The sequence below is a fragment of the Chionomys nivalis genome, chromosome 7, assembly GCF_950005125.1.
Source record: "Chionomys nivalis chromosome 7, mChiNiv1.1, whole genome shotgun sequence".
In the NCBI taxonomy this organism is placed as follows: Eukaryota; Metazoa; Chordata; class Mammalia; order Rodentia; family Cricetidae; genus Chionomys; species Chionomys nivalis.
Window position 1 is genome coordinate 88,503,948 of NC_080092.1, and position 15,107 is coordinate 88,519,054.

Genomic DNA, 15,107 nt, shown 5'->3' on the forward strand with positions numbered 1-15,107 from the left:
ACTATTTATTTCCTCGGCATTAAGCCATCCTTACACTCTGGAGGTCTGACTTTCTGTTCTTATTTCACACACACACATATGTATATGTATACATGACAGAATTAACTTTAATGACATTTGTGTTTATTACTAATAAACAAGGTGGATCTACAGCTCTCAGTATCACCAGAAAGGTCATAGGAGACCACAATGAGATACCATGATACACAGGTACGGCTAAAGTTAAAAAGACTGACAACATTAAGTGTTGGCGAAGACCTGGAACAACTAGAGGCTGCAGCACATTGCAGGGGAGAATGCTAAATGGTCTGATCATTTCAAAAAGTCATTTGCTAACTCCTTTGCCTTGCAGCTAGCCTGTTCCATTTCTGGCTGGGACTCTGGGAGAAATACACAGCCTCACAAAACTTGTCCTGGGTACAAGTTCATTCAAAAGAGCCCTAGTTATCACCATTCTAGATACCCCTTATTGGTAAATGGATAAACAACTGAAAACTCTAAACAGTGTGTGTGGTGGCCCAGAAGTGGCAGAATCAGAAGCAGGAGGAAGTTGTGAGTTCAAGGTCAGCGTGGTCTAAATAGCAAGCTCCAGGCCAGCCAGGGCTACATCGTGAGACATTGTCTAAAAAATAAAGTAGTATGCTAAATTAGAGTTGAGACCTGGAGGACCACATATTGTCTGCTTCCCCTTTACATGATGCTAAAGGAGAGGCAACACTTTAGGAAGCAGGAGAGGAGTGGCTCAGGGGCAGAAGTGGGCAGGCAGCCAACTACAAAGGGGCCCAAGAGAACTTGGTCTCCTCATTGACTGTACCCGAGTAACTGGAAATTTTCATAATGCTCAGACTGCACCTTCTTTAAGTGATCTATTCGCGTCCTGAAGATGTTTGCACACCCAGAGACGACCAGCTCCTTCGGGGTTTGGTAAAAACTCGCCTTAAAGCCTCACAGGGTGGGGGTGCGGATAGCTCAGTAGTAAAGCAAGAGGGCTGTGACTTGCTTCCCAGAATTCACGCAAAATAGTCAGGTACCGCAGTGCAAGCTCCTAATTCTAGACCGAGGGATCCCTGGGGCGCACTGACCAGCCAGCTGCCCCGTGAACTCCAGGCCAGTGAGGGACCGTCTCCAAAACCAAAGCGAACTCCAGGCCAGTGAGGGACCATCTCCAAAACCAAAGCGAACTCCAGGCCAGTGAGAGACCGTCTCCAAAACCAAAGCGGCTGGTACCTGAGGCACACATCACAAGGTCAACCTTTGCGCCGTGACACTATGCACACACACTCCTTTCACGGGCCTAGTTTTGAAAGTGGCTGCATTAAAATCCCCCTCAGTTTCTTTAATGACTGCAACCCATTCGGTTTCTGTTTCTTCCCACATTACTTTCAGGAAAATCACCCATGGTAAATTCATGATGTTCTCTTGTGTGTTAAAATTTTCCTACTGGTCCATATCTTCATCCCTAATCTCATTCCTAATATCACTGCTTTGTATATCCCTCTTGTCAATTGTCTAATAATGTCACATATTACTTTACTTAACATTTGAATTTTAAATTGATCACTATTGTGTATTCGTATGATGGGTGTGTCGGGGAGAGGGGTCCTACGCTCACACCAGGGCCCTTCTTGGTGTCAGTTTAAATGTCAGTTTCAAGGCTCTGAGTTTGAACACACATGCGATTCTTTCTTAGAAGTCAACTGTGTACTTGGAGAACCTCTCAGGGGCTGGCAGTTGACGGGTGTGTTTAGCTGAGCTTACTCTGTACCTGAACTTAGTCCCTACTTTACCTCCCTTTTCCTTTCCTAGCAGTGTACCAGACTTCTCTGTCACCTCAGCCCTGCATTATGAAAGGGAACAGGGGAGAGGAGTCTCTTTAATTTAGTCTTCTGCATTTCCTGGTGTGCTGCTAAGGGCATAGATGATGTCTCCAGTGGGTGCACACATGCATGTACACATGTGTATATATGTGTGTATGCATGCGTATGTACACAGTGTAATTATATACATATATTTATATACATGTGCATATGTATATGTGTATGTGTGTGACTATATATATATGTCTATACACGTGTGTATATGTGTATTGTGTTGCAATTTTAAAATTAACAAATGTTGCCAGGTGTGGTGGGACATATCTTTAATCCCAGCACTAACAGAGGCAGAGAGAAGCAGATCTCTGTGAATTCAAGGCCAGCTTGGTCTTCACATTAAGTTCCAGGACAGCCAAGGTTACAGAGTGAGGCTCTGTCTCAAAAAGAAAAGAAAAATGAACAAATGTTAATTTTAAATTAAATTTAAAATTAACAAATGACAGACTGGAGAGATGGCTCAGTATTTAAGAGCACCGGCTGCTCCCCAGAGAACCCAGGTTCAATTTCAGCACCCACACGGAAGTTCATGACTGTCTGTAACTCCTGTCCCAGGGGATCTGACACCCTCACACCAGTGCACACAATAATGACTTCCATATAAGGAAGTCCTCCATGGCCAGGAACCCGAATAACCAGGACTAGCCAGTGCTCTTTAAACTGTGTCTGCATGGAGCAGGTACAGACTCTTTAGGTCACGACTCAGTAAAGGACTCAGCAGTTTACAGTGTTCGCTGTGTAAGAGCGGGTACCAGTGATGCAGAGAGGGTTTTAACTCTATAGGAGCATGGGCACTTGTCAATACACCACTGTTTAAATGTGTGGGCTTTCTGGGACTCCGGTATCTCTGGGGACCCTGGAAGTAGCCCCATAGTGAATGGTATAAATGAACATACTGTAAACCTTCTGGACTCAACTCAAGGCCAACACTGAGTGTCCTCCCCTCTCCCCAGGACAGCTTTGCTTCCTCCTTCTTCCTGGGGTTCCAGCCAGCCTGCCCCAGGCTTTGCTCTGCTCTACTTTTGCTTTGCCCAGTTAACAGTGGCTCACATCCTTTGGAAGCAGAGCACTCCGCTCTGGAGGTTATAGACCAGTGACCTCAGACCGGAGATGCCCAGGTCACATAGAGACTCTGCAGATCATGAACAGGGTCCTCGGATTCCCCACCACCACTTCGGCATAAGACCCAGACATCAGGGATGGGGACAATCTGCTAAGGAAACAGAGGGGGGGCTGGCTGCAGGAGGAGAAGCCAGAGCCAGCTGCAGCCAGCCCTTGGGAGTGAAACCCTCCCCACCTCACTGTCATCTTGTTTTCTCACCTCTCCTGGCTTGTTTCTGACCAACTCACTCAGCTCCAGGCTACACTGGCTGAGAACATTGCAGGGACTTTTCCCCTCTAGGAATGGTTTTGCTTTTTTTTTTTTAAATTGTTGTTTTGTTGTTTCATTGCTGGGAGATTGAGCTGGGGTCCTGTGCAGGCTAAGCAAGGGCTCTACCATTAACCATAAAGGTGGTCAGGTAGAACTCTTCCTTTATTTTATTTATTTATTTATTTACTATGTGTATATGTCTATATGTATGCATGTATTTGAGATACGGTCTCCTGTAGCCCAGGCTGCCCCAAACGGGATATGTAGCCATGATGACCTTAGACTGGATCCTCTCCCTCTCAAGCCACTGTTATTACAGGTGTGCGCCGTCATGCTTCCTCTTCTGCGATGCTGGGGATCGAACCTGGAGCTTTTGCACGTCAGGCAAGTCCTCTACTGGCTAAGGGACTAAGCTGCCTCCTCAGCCTCATGTTTAAATGTTCATTCCTCCACTTTCTCTACCATCTACACTATGTCACCTGACCATCGGAGGTTTATACCCACGGGAGCCTGGGAGAGCTGTCAGTCAGGAGGGACCCACAGAGCAGTGTTTGTGGATCGGCTGCACCGACCTTTATTGCTTTACTAACCCCTTTAGCATGCGTTACCTCGCCGGCTTCTTTGCCCAAGCCTGCAGAGATGACATGGCAAAGGATACGATTCATATCACGAGGTATAAAATGGAAGCCAAGGGAGGTGCTCTGCTCTGGGCAGCTAGAGCAGGATTTGAACTTAGGTGTGGTCCTCCAAAGAGACAGGGGTTTCCCCAGGCAGACCCCAGAACACAGCCCTAGGAAGCCACTCATCCAGTAAGTGTAGAGCTATGTGCGTCCCAAGCAGAGAGACTCCCAACCATCACCCCATGCTGGACCTTCCTTCACCTCATACTGGATCTACCCTCTAGGGTAGGACAAAGGTGACACCAGGCCACTGCTGCCTCCTGGCATCCCTCACCCCCTTCTTCCAGGCCAGCTCCATCTGGCCAGCTCCCAGTCACTGCCTTCCTCCGCCTATCTGCACAGCACGGCTCCCCGGGTACCTCAGATGACGCGTGGCTTCACCCTGCCCACAACGACATGTTTATCGGGAGGGAGATGTTCCTGTCCAGTGGGGAGAGAGAGGGAGCGGAGGAAATCAATATCCGTCTGTTGTATGCCTCCCTACGCCAGGTCCTCCACAGAGGCAGCAGATAAAACAATGCTGGTTTTGATATTAATTGATCTGGAAGCTGGGTGAACCTAGCGGTGCCCCCTTAATAGCTAGCCGCCACCTGCTGGCACTGGGGTTGACAGTGAGCTCTCAATCAATGCGCCCCTGTGCCCCTGCCTGTCTGACTCCGTGCCCTGCTTCTCCCTGATCCAGCGCCGGTGTCCACTGCAGGGGTCTGAGGGTGGAGTCTTCTCAGGAGAGAAGCAGCACCACTACCATAATTGTCAACCCAGCCCCCTGCTAGGTAGAAGTCCCTCCCTGTCCCAGCTTCAGATGCATTCATAGCTAAGCTGAAATCCAAGAGGTGTGGACAGTATCAACAAGCCACTAACACTCTAGCCTGAATATTCACCCCCTTCTCCCATGGGGATAATCACAGAGCCTGCTTCGGGGACATAGCAAGGGGCGTATGAGGTGATTCACACTTGGGGCCCAATGTACATCCGGCCCTCTCATTAGCTGCTCTGGCCTTGGTCCTTTAGTTCCCAGTTGGCTTACCAGCTGGGTGCTCTGACTGGAATTAGCCTCTTAGGATCTCTATTTCCTCTAGTAGGAACTCTCACTGGCACACTGAAGTGGGAAGTGCCAGAATCATGCAATATGGCATCATAAATAGGAGTTGGCATAGTTCCTGGCACAGGGTGGCAGTTTCCCCATCAATTTTCTGGAATTTTCTGGAAAAAGAAGGATGTAGGGCGAACCCTTAGACATGGAGGAAGGGACCTCTGCAGGAAAACTTCAGAGAGGGTTGAGGAAGGTACAGAGGCCACACAAAGGCCAGCTACTACCTCGTGCCTGGGCTGAACTTGGGGATAGGGACACAGGGGTAGGGATGTCAGGACCAGCCCTGACCCTCAGAGAACTGATGCCCCCAGCCTATGGCCCTGTCCTTCATGTCTGCAGAGGCCAATCAATGTTCTCAGCATAGAGAAAGCAGGTGGGCTGGAAGGATTTGCCCAATGCCAGTTATTCCTAGGGCCATCTCCCAAGAAGCTACAAAAGCCATAAGTTGTTCATTTGAGCGTTTTGCCAGTTCCGGTCCTGGCTCCAGCCCTTCCTGGTGGAGTGACCTTGACTAGGACACTTTATCTTACTTTCTGCATCTATACTAGGATGCTAAAAATAGAACTCCTTTTGTGGAGTTGTGTGCAGGTAGATCGAATGAGTGCAGAGCTGGGCCCAGCACAGAGACACCACAGTTGGGCACATTCTGATTATGACCACAGGCCTTGTATCAGCGTGCACCTGCAATTGGACCAGGTTGGACATCAGGTGAGTCACATCCGCCGAAGGGCAGGATTCCTCCTGTCCCAAACACTCTTATCCAACGATGCTGCAAAGGGGCTCTAGCCATCCTCCCACCATAATTGTGATTTGGAAGGAGTCTTCTTAGAATTCAGGCCCTTGACCTTGGCCTGGAACTCACAGTAACTGGATATGGCAGGTGTGGCAAGAATAAGTATGGGACACAGGGACCCTTGTGCCTGGCTGCCGTCCTGTAGGTATCTGGGATCAGACGGTTGAGGAACGGTGAGGAACCTGTGGCTAGGAACCTGTCCTGCATAGACAGAGGTCTAAGTTGTTTCCCTATCAAGTTCCGTGGCTGCAGGAATATCACCTGCCACTCCCCAGATGCTGTGGTCCCAGGAAACCAGGGTAAGAACTCAAGCAGGAACCTGGAAGGATGCTTGTTACTGCTTAAATCTGCAGCTGCAGGATGGATAAGCAGTGTGGTCCGTCAAAGGGGAGAATTCTCTTGGATTGGTGAGCTTGCTCAGAGGGTAAGAGTGTGCTTGTGATAAAAGCATCTAACTTAAGTTCACATCCCCACCACCCATATAAGAGCTGTGTGTGGTCACGTGTGCCTGTAATTTCAGGGCTTGGGGGTGGTGGTGAATGGTGGGGGCAGAAGGATCACTGGGCCTTCCTGGACTCCAGCTCAGTCCCAGGTTCAGAGAGACCCTGCCTCAAGGGGGGCAGGTATAGAGTAATGGAGCTGGACACCCAACGCCCTCCTCGGGCCTCCACACTGTGCATGGGTGTGCACACTGCATACATCTGTGCGCGCACGCACACACACATACACACATGAAATCTCAATACACGTTTCAGCTTGAAAAGCGTGAAATGAAAGCCGCCAGATACAGCTACATATCACACGTTTATATAAAACAGTCTGAAGACGAAGTCACAGGGATAGGAAACAGACCGGTGGTTGCCGGAATCTCAAGGAAATGGGGGCTACAGCCAGGGTGGTTATTGGGGTGCGTCTCCATTTGGGGTGATGATGTTCTCGGGAGCAAGACTGGCTTCACCACATTGGATTATGAAATGTCAGTGAATTAGACATTTAAGGTGGCAAAGGCTGGTAAAATGAGTCATTAGGTGAATGCCTGCCATCTGAGGACCTGAGCTTGGGTCCCCAGAACCCTTCTAAAAGCCAGGCAAAAATGGCAGCCACATGTAATTCCAGTGCTCGGGACGTGGAGACAGAGTTGGTGTGCTAGACCAGCCCAGTTTGCAAACCTGGGGTTCAGAGACCCGGCCTCAGTGACTAAGCAGCAGAGGGACCAAAGAAGACACCTGAAGTCAACCTCGGGTCTCTACATGGACCTCCTCCAACACACATGAGCATAAATACATGTACAACAAACATGCACACATACACAGAACACTAAAATGGTAGACTTGCTTTGTACAGGACAGCCATGTTGTGACACTTTCTCCAGGAGAGAGCAGAGACTCACGGGGAAGCAAAGAAAACTTAAAAAGGCCCAGAAACTCATAAAATAGACTAATCTTAGGAAAGAAGAAAAGTTACAAGATTCACAAGGTGAATCCTCAAGGCGATGGTCGCACGGGAGGGAGGAGACTGCCTGGAGCTGCCTGGAGCTGCCTGGGAGTCGTGCAGCTTTCTGGGGTCATTTCTTACCCCAGGGCGGGCTTTTAGGAGCTACAGTTGCCTCTGAGTCACCCCCCCCATAAGGAACCCCAATAAACTCACTGGTTCGTCAGCCTTCCCTGGGATGGAACCAGTTCTCTGGTCTGTTGTCTGTGCCCTATCTGGGGAGAACAGACATCTGTTCACTTCTCCCAGCCAAAAGTTACACGATGTTCACACATACACACACACACACTCATGTACACTTACACATGCTCTCAGGCACGCATGCATGCATGTATGCACACACACATACACAGAAATAATTCATATAGTTTAGGGGGTCATACTACAAGTGTGTGTCTATAAGCAAAGGAAAGGGGGCAGGAGCTAGGGGGTGAGAGACTAGAAACCAAGTGTTCATCAAGGAGTGAAACCCACTAATTGCCCCAATCCCTTCACATCATTGTTCATGCTAAGAACTCCGCTCTTGACAGCCACAAGGCCCTGCAGCCCGGGGGGAGCAGGAGGGCCAGGCCTCTAGCAGATCAAGAGACCTATTGCCTCTGGAGAGACTAAGGACCAGACTCTAGAGAAGGAACCTGCTTCAAAGGCCCTGGTTGCTGACCTCTGGAAGACCACGATTAGACTTAGGCACACAACTGTCTCAAGCATTGGCAGAGCTGCAGTGTGCATGGGTTTCTACGACACAGCAGAGGTTGCTACTGGGCAATCAGTCTGGAAACACTGGTGGGTGTTCCTAGTCTCAAGGGACAGCACTGGGGGAGGCTGGCTGTTACCATGCACCAAGAATGCCCCCAAGGCACACAAAGTACCAGATAGGACCATCTTGGAAGGCTTCCTAGAGGAGGTGACGCCTAGATGAGTCTCTTGAATCACACAATTTCCATCTGGAGGTTTCATTTCAGATGGAAAGAAGACAATTTTACAAGTGTCTACCCCTAGGTTAGATGTTTTGGTTACATTCTTTTTCTTTGACAGATTTCATTGGTTCATGAGGCATAGGAACCAGGTTCAAGTCCTAGCTCCAACACTTTTCTGCTCGATGACTTGAGTCCAATTAATGGTTCTCTTGGTGGCCTTAGTTTCTTTGTCTATAAAATTTGGCTCATGGGGGCTTGGAAGATAGCTCAGTTTGTAAAGTTCTTGCTTTTCCAGAACAAGAACATGAGTTCAGCCCCTGAAGCCCGCATAAAAACACTCAGGGTGGTGGTGCACACCTCTAGAGATGAGCAGATCTCTGGGCCTTGTCCATGCAGCCTAATCCACTTGGTGATTAGGCCAATAAGAGACCCTGTCTAAAAAATAGAAATAATAAAAAATAAAGGTAGATAGTCCCCGAGGAACAACACCCGAGACATTGTTCTCTGGCCTCCACATGCCTGTATACAACTGTACTCATGCATCTGCACACACGTGTATATCTGCACACACGTGTATACCTGCACACATAGGGTCTCTCTCTCACACACACATGCACACAGAGCTCATGGTAATGACCTCACAGAATCATCCTCCAGTTAGACAAATGATGTATGATTCCCCTCTGTATGCTGTGACTACCATAGATTAATAAAGAAACTGTCTTGGGCCTATGCAGGGAATATAGGTAGGCAGGGAAAACTAAACTGAATGCTGGGAGAAAGGAGGTGGAATCAGAGAGACACCATGTAGCCCTGCTGGAGACAGACACCGGAACTTTACCCAGTAAGTCACTGCTGCGTGGCAATACACAGATTAATGGAAATGGGTTAAATTAATATGTAAGAATCAGCCAACAAGAAGCTAGAGCTAATGGACCAAGCAGTGATTTAAATAATATAGTTTCTGTGTGATTATTTTGGGTCTAAGCGGCCAGGAACCAATGAGCAGCCTCCCTCCCTACTGCAGACAAAGCTGGCAGAGCACCAGCTTTGGGTAACCCAGAACAGGAAATACACCATCATCATTACCACTGTGCCCATTTCTTGGCAGATGGTGGCTCTGGGGTCAGGGTCACCAACAGAGTGGCTTATGAGGACACACTGGTATCACTCCTTCCAGACACAAACTTCAGCCAAACTGGGTCTAGACATCATGTAGAGGGTGGGTGGAGATCCATGCCCACAGCACCAGGAGGGTGAGCGGGTACAAGTGTGGCAAGGACCTGTCGTCATGGCAATAACTGCTCACCATCTCCTTTCAGAATTAGAGACATGGAGGCTCAAAGACGTCAAGTGGCTCCTTCGGGGCACACAGAGCGGTTGAGCTTCAGCCCACATGCCCATGAGTCCCCTGCACAGGTGGTGGGGGAGGGGCCCATGATTGACTGCCTAGGTTTGCATTCACAAGGGACAGTATGGCCACTGATATAGCAGTTAGGAGCATCTCCAAAGGCTGAGTAGACAGGCAGGACACTTATCAGACTTTGAACCTGGTGTTAGCACCCAGGGTACACCATTCTACCCTCCCTCCCCTTAATGGAACCACCAGGGACCCGCGTCTACGCAGTCCATCCCTGGAAAGGACATTGCAGGTCAGAGGATACAGGCAACTCTATAACCCTGGTTTTCCACCAAAGTTAAGGGTATTTCTCATGATCATCTGTAGCCCTCACTACAGCTAGCAGGGAGGTGAGTTCCTGGTACAAGGGTCTCTCATTAGCTTGGGTGCCCCTAAAGCAGGCTGGCAGATGCCTATTTTCCAGGCACCAGCAGCATCTTCCACTACTCTGCTTGTTTCTTCATCCAGGGATCCGTGGGCAGGAAAAATCATCAATGGTTTCAGAGCGGCAGCAACCAGAGAGGCCATTCGTTTGTAGCCACTGTGAGCTGCTTCCCTTTTCCCAGTTCTGAGCTATTTTTTTCAGCCTCTATTTTTAAGAAGGACATTGCTTCCCATACATTCAATAAATAAGGGCCTACAAGGGCCTAATTGAGACGCTGACTGTGACTTCCACATGGGACCACAGAGTCTTGGGGAGGGAGATGCTCTCAGAATTTTGCTCCACTGTGGGACATTTAATTTTGAGTCCAGGGGAGGCCAGGCCAGCATCAGTGGAGGGAGATGGCAAGCCAACCCCAAGGGCCTGGAGAGACACTGGCTCACATAACATAGCTTCGTCTTGCACCCCTGAGTCTTGGGCTCATGTCCCTTGACCTCCTGGGATACTGGGCTCAACCTCAGCAGACAGCCTTGACATGGTTCAGTGACTGCACGCAAAGTCAAGAGCGAGTGATTTGTCTAGGAGCAGGAGGTACCACTTATTCCTAGTCCTTGGCTGATCCATAGTGACAGGTACGGGGCATATGAGTACACCGTCCCCAGTGAGCACCAGCATGTGGTGGCACCATCCCCAGAGAACATGGGTCCTGGGAGATTTTAGTAAGGGGCTGGAGCTGAGGAATAGAGCAAACTCCAACTTCACAGCACCCAAGTGCATTGTGACAGGAGATAAGAGTGTGGACTGTCCATGAGTGTCCATGTTCACGGCCCCGCTGCACCTTCCAAGTTCCTCCACCCTTCTGGACCTCACTCTTCACAATCGAAAGACCAGGTGAAGAAACGGTGCTTACCTCTCTGTCAGTGTTAGCTAAGGGCTGCCAAGATGGCGCTAGCACCTAGCAGGCTGTGAGTGTGCAGGCGAAAGCACCAAGTTCACAGAGAAAAAACTACCAGACTCCAGGCGGTTGTCCCTAACCCCATCCCCACCACCCAGCCCCAGCCATGTCCTCCTTAGCTCCCCTGAGACCCAGCCGCCCCCTCCGTAGCTCCCCTGAGACCCAGCCACCCCCTCCTTAACTCCCACCAGCCCCAGCCACCCCCTCCTTAGCTCTTCCCCCAACACTGCGGCTGCTTGACAGGTAGGTCCTGAGATTTCTGCACATTTTGCTCTCTCCTCTCCTTCCTCCCCCCCTCGAAATGTCACCTACTCAGGCAGGCCTTTCCTGAGTCCCCTTTTGAAATCGGCAGCCCCACCTCATTCACACCTTCACCTTCACCCCGTCTTGCTATAACTTCCACCTCGTTGCTGACTGCTTTTCGCTGCTTTCGCATAATGCTGCTCCTCAGGGAATGGGACTGTTTTGTTTTTTTTTTCCTGGTTTATTCTTAGCTGGTTCCCCAGTGATTCTCAACTGCAGGCTGCCTTGCTCCCCGGGGAGTACCAGGCAATGTTTGAGGACAGTCAGGTGTGTAACTGAGGGGGCGCTCCTGGTATCCAGTTGGTGGAGAGTGGGGACATCCTACAACACACAGGTCAGCCTTCTTGCCAACAAACACTAAGAATACCCATCTCCCAGAGCCAAGGATACCACGGCACCCTTGAAGTTTAGCTCAGCGGTTGGCACAAGCACCCTCGTGCTCAGTGAGAGGCGCTCATATGGAGGAATAAAGACACACTGCCCCCATTAACATTATATATATGAACGGTTGTGCCTTGGGCTGGGCTTGTAGCTCGGCTCAGTTGGAAATGTGCTTGCCTACCATGTGCGAGGTCCTGAGCTTGGTCCCTAGCATGGCATAAACCAAGCATGGTGGCCCATGGTTATATCCTCAGCATTTGAGAGCTAGATATAGGGAAGAGGATTCAAGGTCATCCACAGCTACGTGGAGAGTTTAAGGCCAGCCTGAGATACAGGAGACCTGGAGCTTTATTAGAAAAAAACACCAACAAACAAAACAAAAACAAACAAACAAAAAGACGTCCATTGGGAATGCAAGGCCATTAAGATGTATATCAGTGGTCCATCCATTGTGTCTCCTTTCTGGTTGCACCTCTGCCTTCAGGAGCACCTAGGATAGCTGCAAACACTCATCTTTGGACTACCACAAGCCAGGACTGGTCAATGGTGACGGGACATGGTGTGTACAGAGTCACGTGGTGCTCATCCACCCATTCCCCTAGGAGGCTGGCATGGGCTCTCTCAGCAGGGACCTCCCCCAGTTCTCCAGCACGCCCCACATTGGTACAGTCAGGACCCCACAAACCATCAGGCTGACTCCAGTGGAGTCCCTCTGTCCCTCCAGGGTGTGAGTCAACTACTCTGCTTCTGCTTCTCTCCAGAGAGGTGGCACAATGGGCAGAGGGTGTGCATATGTCAGGAAGGCACAAGTGTTAAAAGTTCCCCTGGTGTCCTTATTCTGCTGCCCTAACTAACCAAACAGCTAGCGCCACTGCCTAGGCTCCAGATTCCAAGAAGACTACGTCGCTGCCTTTGGGGCTGGGGCTGTGTGGGAGAAGGGGCTTGCTGAATGGCTGGCTGGCTGAGGCTTTGCTTTGGGGCTTCCTTGTCTCCAACAAGGCCTTGCATCTCACCCCCAGTCAGTCAGCACTGCCTACCCCGGCTTCCTCAACAGGAGCCATCTCCTACTCCCACAGAGAATCCCAGATGAGGTTCAGTACTTCACCCGCCTGCCCAGCCCTTCCTCCCAGGCCATTGGGTCTATTTGTAGGGGCCCTAAGGTTGGCAAAGTCCTATCCTTTCTCTCCTGCACCCCCACCTCTTTCCCTTTCTGTTCTTCTGTCCTCACCCTCTGATCTTTAAGGTCCTGAATGTTTCTAAACAAGCCGTTGCTGTGAAGGTTTAGTAACCGACATGGGATACAAGGCAGTGGACAAAAGGGAGAATCCCTCACGGTGGACTATTAGACGCCAGACAGCTATGCTTGGGGAGAAATGGATATTTGGTGAAGGAGGGGCTCTATTGGTGACTCTAAATGACATGTAGTTGTCCCTGGTTCTGCCAACATGTAAGAGTGACACCAAACTCAGGATGGGATGACAGACAAGCGCATGGGAAAGGAACAGCTGGCAGTGACCCAGGAGTCTGCAGTGAATGGACCAGAAGCCTGGGGAGGTGGTGGTAGCGCCCTCTAGAGGCAGGGCTCCATAGCTAAAGCTCCTTTATCCTCTACTCTGGGAATCTAAACTCACACTGAGTGCTCAAGCGACAACAGTCACGGCACACCCTCCCTGAGCACTAATGGGGTAGCCTCCCTACGTGGCCCCATGGTCAAGTCCGGTCTGCAAGGAAGCCGAGGCAGTCCCAGACACTTCTGTGAATGGATACGGTCATCAGAGACCTCACTTTGTTCTCACGACTGACAGCCTGGCTTTCTATGCAAGAGAAGGAAACGGAGACCCCAAGAGGTTCTGTGACTTACCTAATGCCACACTGTCAGGCGCCGAGCAACTGGACTTCGAGTCCACGCTTTCTATCACAGACTAAGGACGGCCTCTTCCAGCTGTATGTGAACAGTTCAGCTACCATGTCTGCCCTAAGCCCTCAGCCGGGTCATGAAACTCTGATGCCTCCAGACTGGGAATGGTTGAGATTCTTGCCTTCTGTGTCATAAGAAGGTGGGTAGCTGGGATGGTAATATGGGGAGCCCAAACACAAAGACGATCGTTTCTAAGCACCCTGGGAGCCAGTCTTGAGAGGGGATTCCCTTAGCAATGGCAGGTCTTCTCAGCCAGGCACTCAGTATGGTTTCTAATCCCTGGTGACCCTAGGGTTAATTTCGTGTGAAAGCTGTTAACGAGTGGCAGCTTCATCAATTGCCAAGAGAGGATTCTGGTAAAGAGATCGAGTCATTAAAAGGGTGCTTTGGAGTGTGTGTGAGGGAAATAGGGGGTGCTCTTGGGCATTGGTATCTCAAAGTATAGGGGGAATCCCCATGCCTAAGCTCCACCATAGGTCTTTACCAGCTCTGGGGTTTGCAGCAAAGCTTCCAGCTACCAGTCCTCCCCAGGTATCCTTCTGTCGCCCAGGGCAGGCAGGATGAGTGTGATATAGGTAGACCAGATGTCCTGTGATGGACAGGTAACTTGCCAATGGCTAAGACCCCTGGGAAGTGAGTCCAATCACAGACCGACGGCCTGGGGAGTTTGGCCCTTAGAGACCCGCAGCCCAGCTCAACAGGTGGCAGTGGGCTTTCCCTTCCCGCAACCAGGTCATTTCTTTCAGTTCGGCTCAAGTCTGAGGTGGAAAAGTGTGGCTTTGGCTTTGGAGTGGGTGAATTGTTCGGAAGCGTCTGCAAAGAGGAGGGCATCATCACACACACACACACACACACACACACACACACACACACACACACACACACACACACGGTGCACGCCCCACCCTTCCCCTGGCTACTCAGTAACGAGGCCAGTCCGACGCAGTGGCGGTGGCACCACTGGAGATGTCGCTTCCCGGACACCCGACAAGGCGAGAGTCTATCCCTCTCGCTCAGCTTGGCTCTTACCTCGCGGCCACGTCCCCAGACTCGAGTGGAAGGTCCCTAGCGGGCTGCGCTCGGTGGAGCGGTGTAAGGTAGAACGTAGTGCGTTGCCTGCCGAGCACCCGCCCCGTCCGGTCCGCGGAGCCGCTCTGCGCTAGCGACCCTGGCAGTGGCCTCCGCTGAGCCCAGGACTCGAAGAGGGCGGGGTCTGGGGCGGGGCTTGGGCGGGGCCTGCCCGCCCTATGCTGTCAGTAGCGGGTGGGCTTTGGGATGCTGTCTTCCACCCAAGGGAGAACCCTTGCTGTGGGGAAGCACCCTCGTGGAGGTTTTAGGCGAAGAGTTCGGGCGGGCGCGTGTGTGTGTGGGGGGGTGGTTTGTCGTGAAACAGGGGATGCTTTCCGGATTAAGAACACCTGCCTTGAGTCAGACCCACCTTCTGTGCCAGCTACTGCGACTGATGGTGACGAGAACACTCCAGCGCCAGTCAGTTGTTTGAGTCCAGAGGGTCAGACACTAGTCAAAGCACTTTTCAGGTCTTCAGCCATCT

The 15,107-nt window shown here is 50.7% G+C and overlaps 1 protein-coding gene across 1 annotated transcript in view; it reads right to left on the reverse strand.

Annotated features, from left to right (window-relative positions):
- Cacng5 (calcium voltage-gated channel auxiliary subunit gamma 5) overlaps positions 1-14,724 on the reverse strand; it is a 47,892-nt gene extending 33,168 nt beyond the window's left edge. Inside the window, exon 1 of the mRNA XM_057775233.1 lies at positions 14,585-14,724. The gene's annotated coding sequence lies outside the window, so the exon portion shown is untranslated. The remainder of the gene's footprint in view (positions 1-14,584) is intronic.
- Between the last annotated feature and the right edge of the window lie 383 nt (positions 14,725-15,107).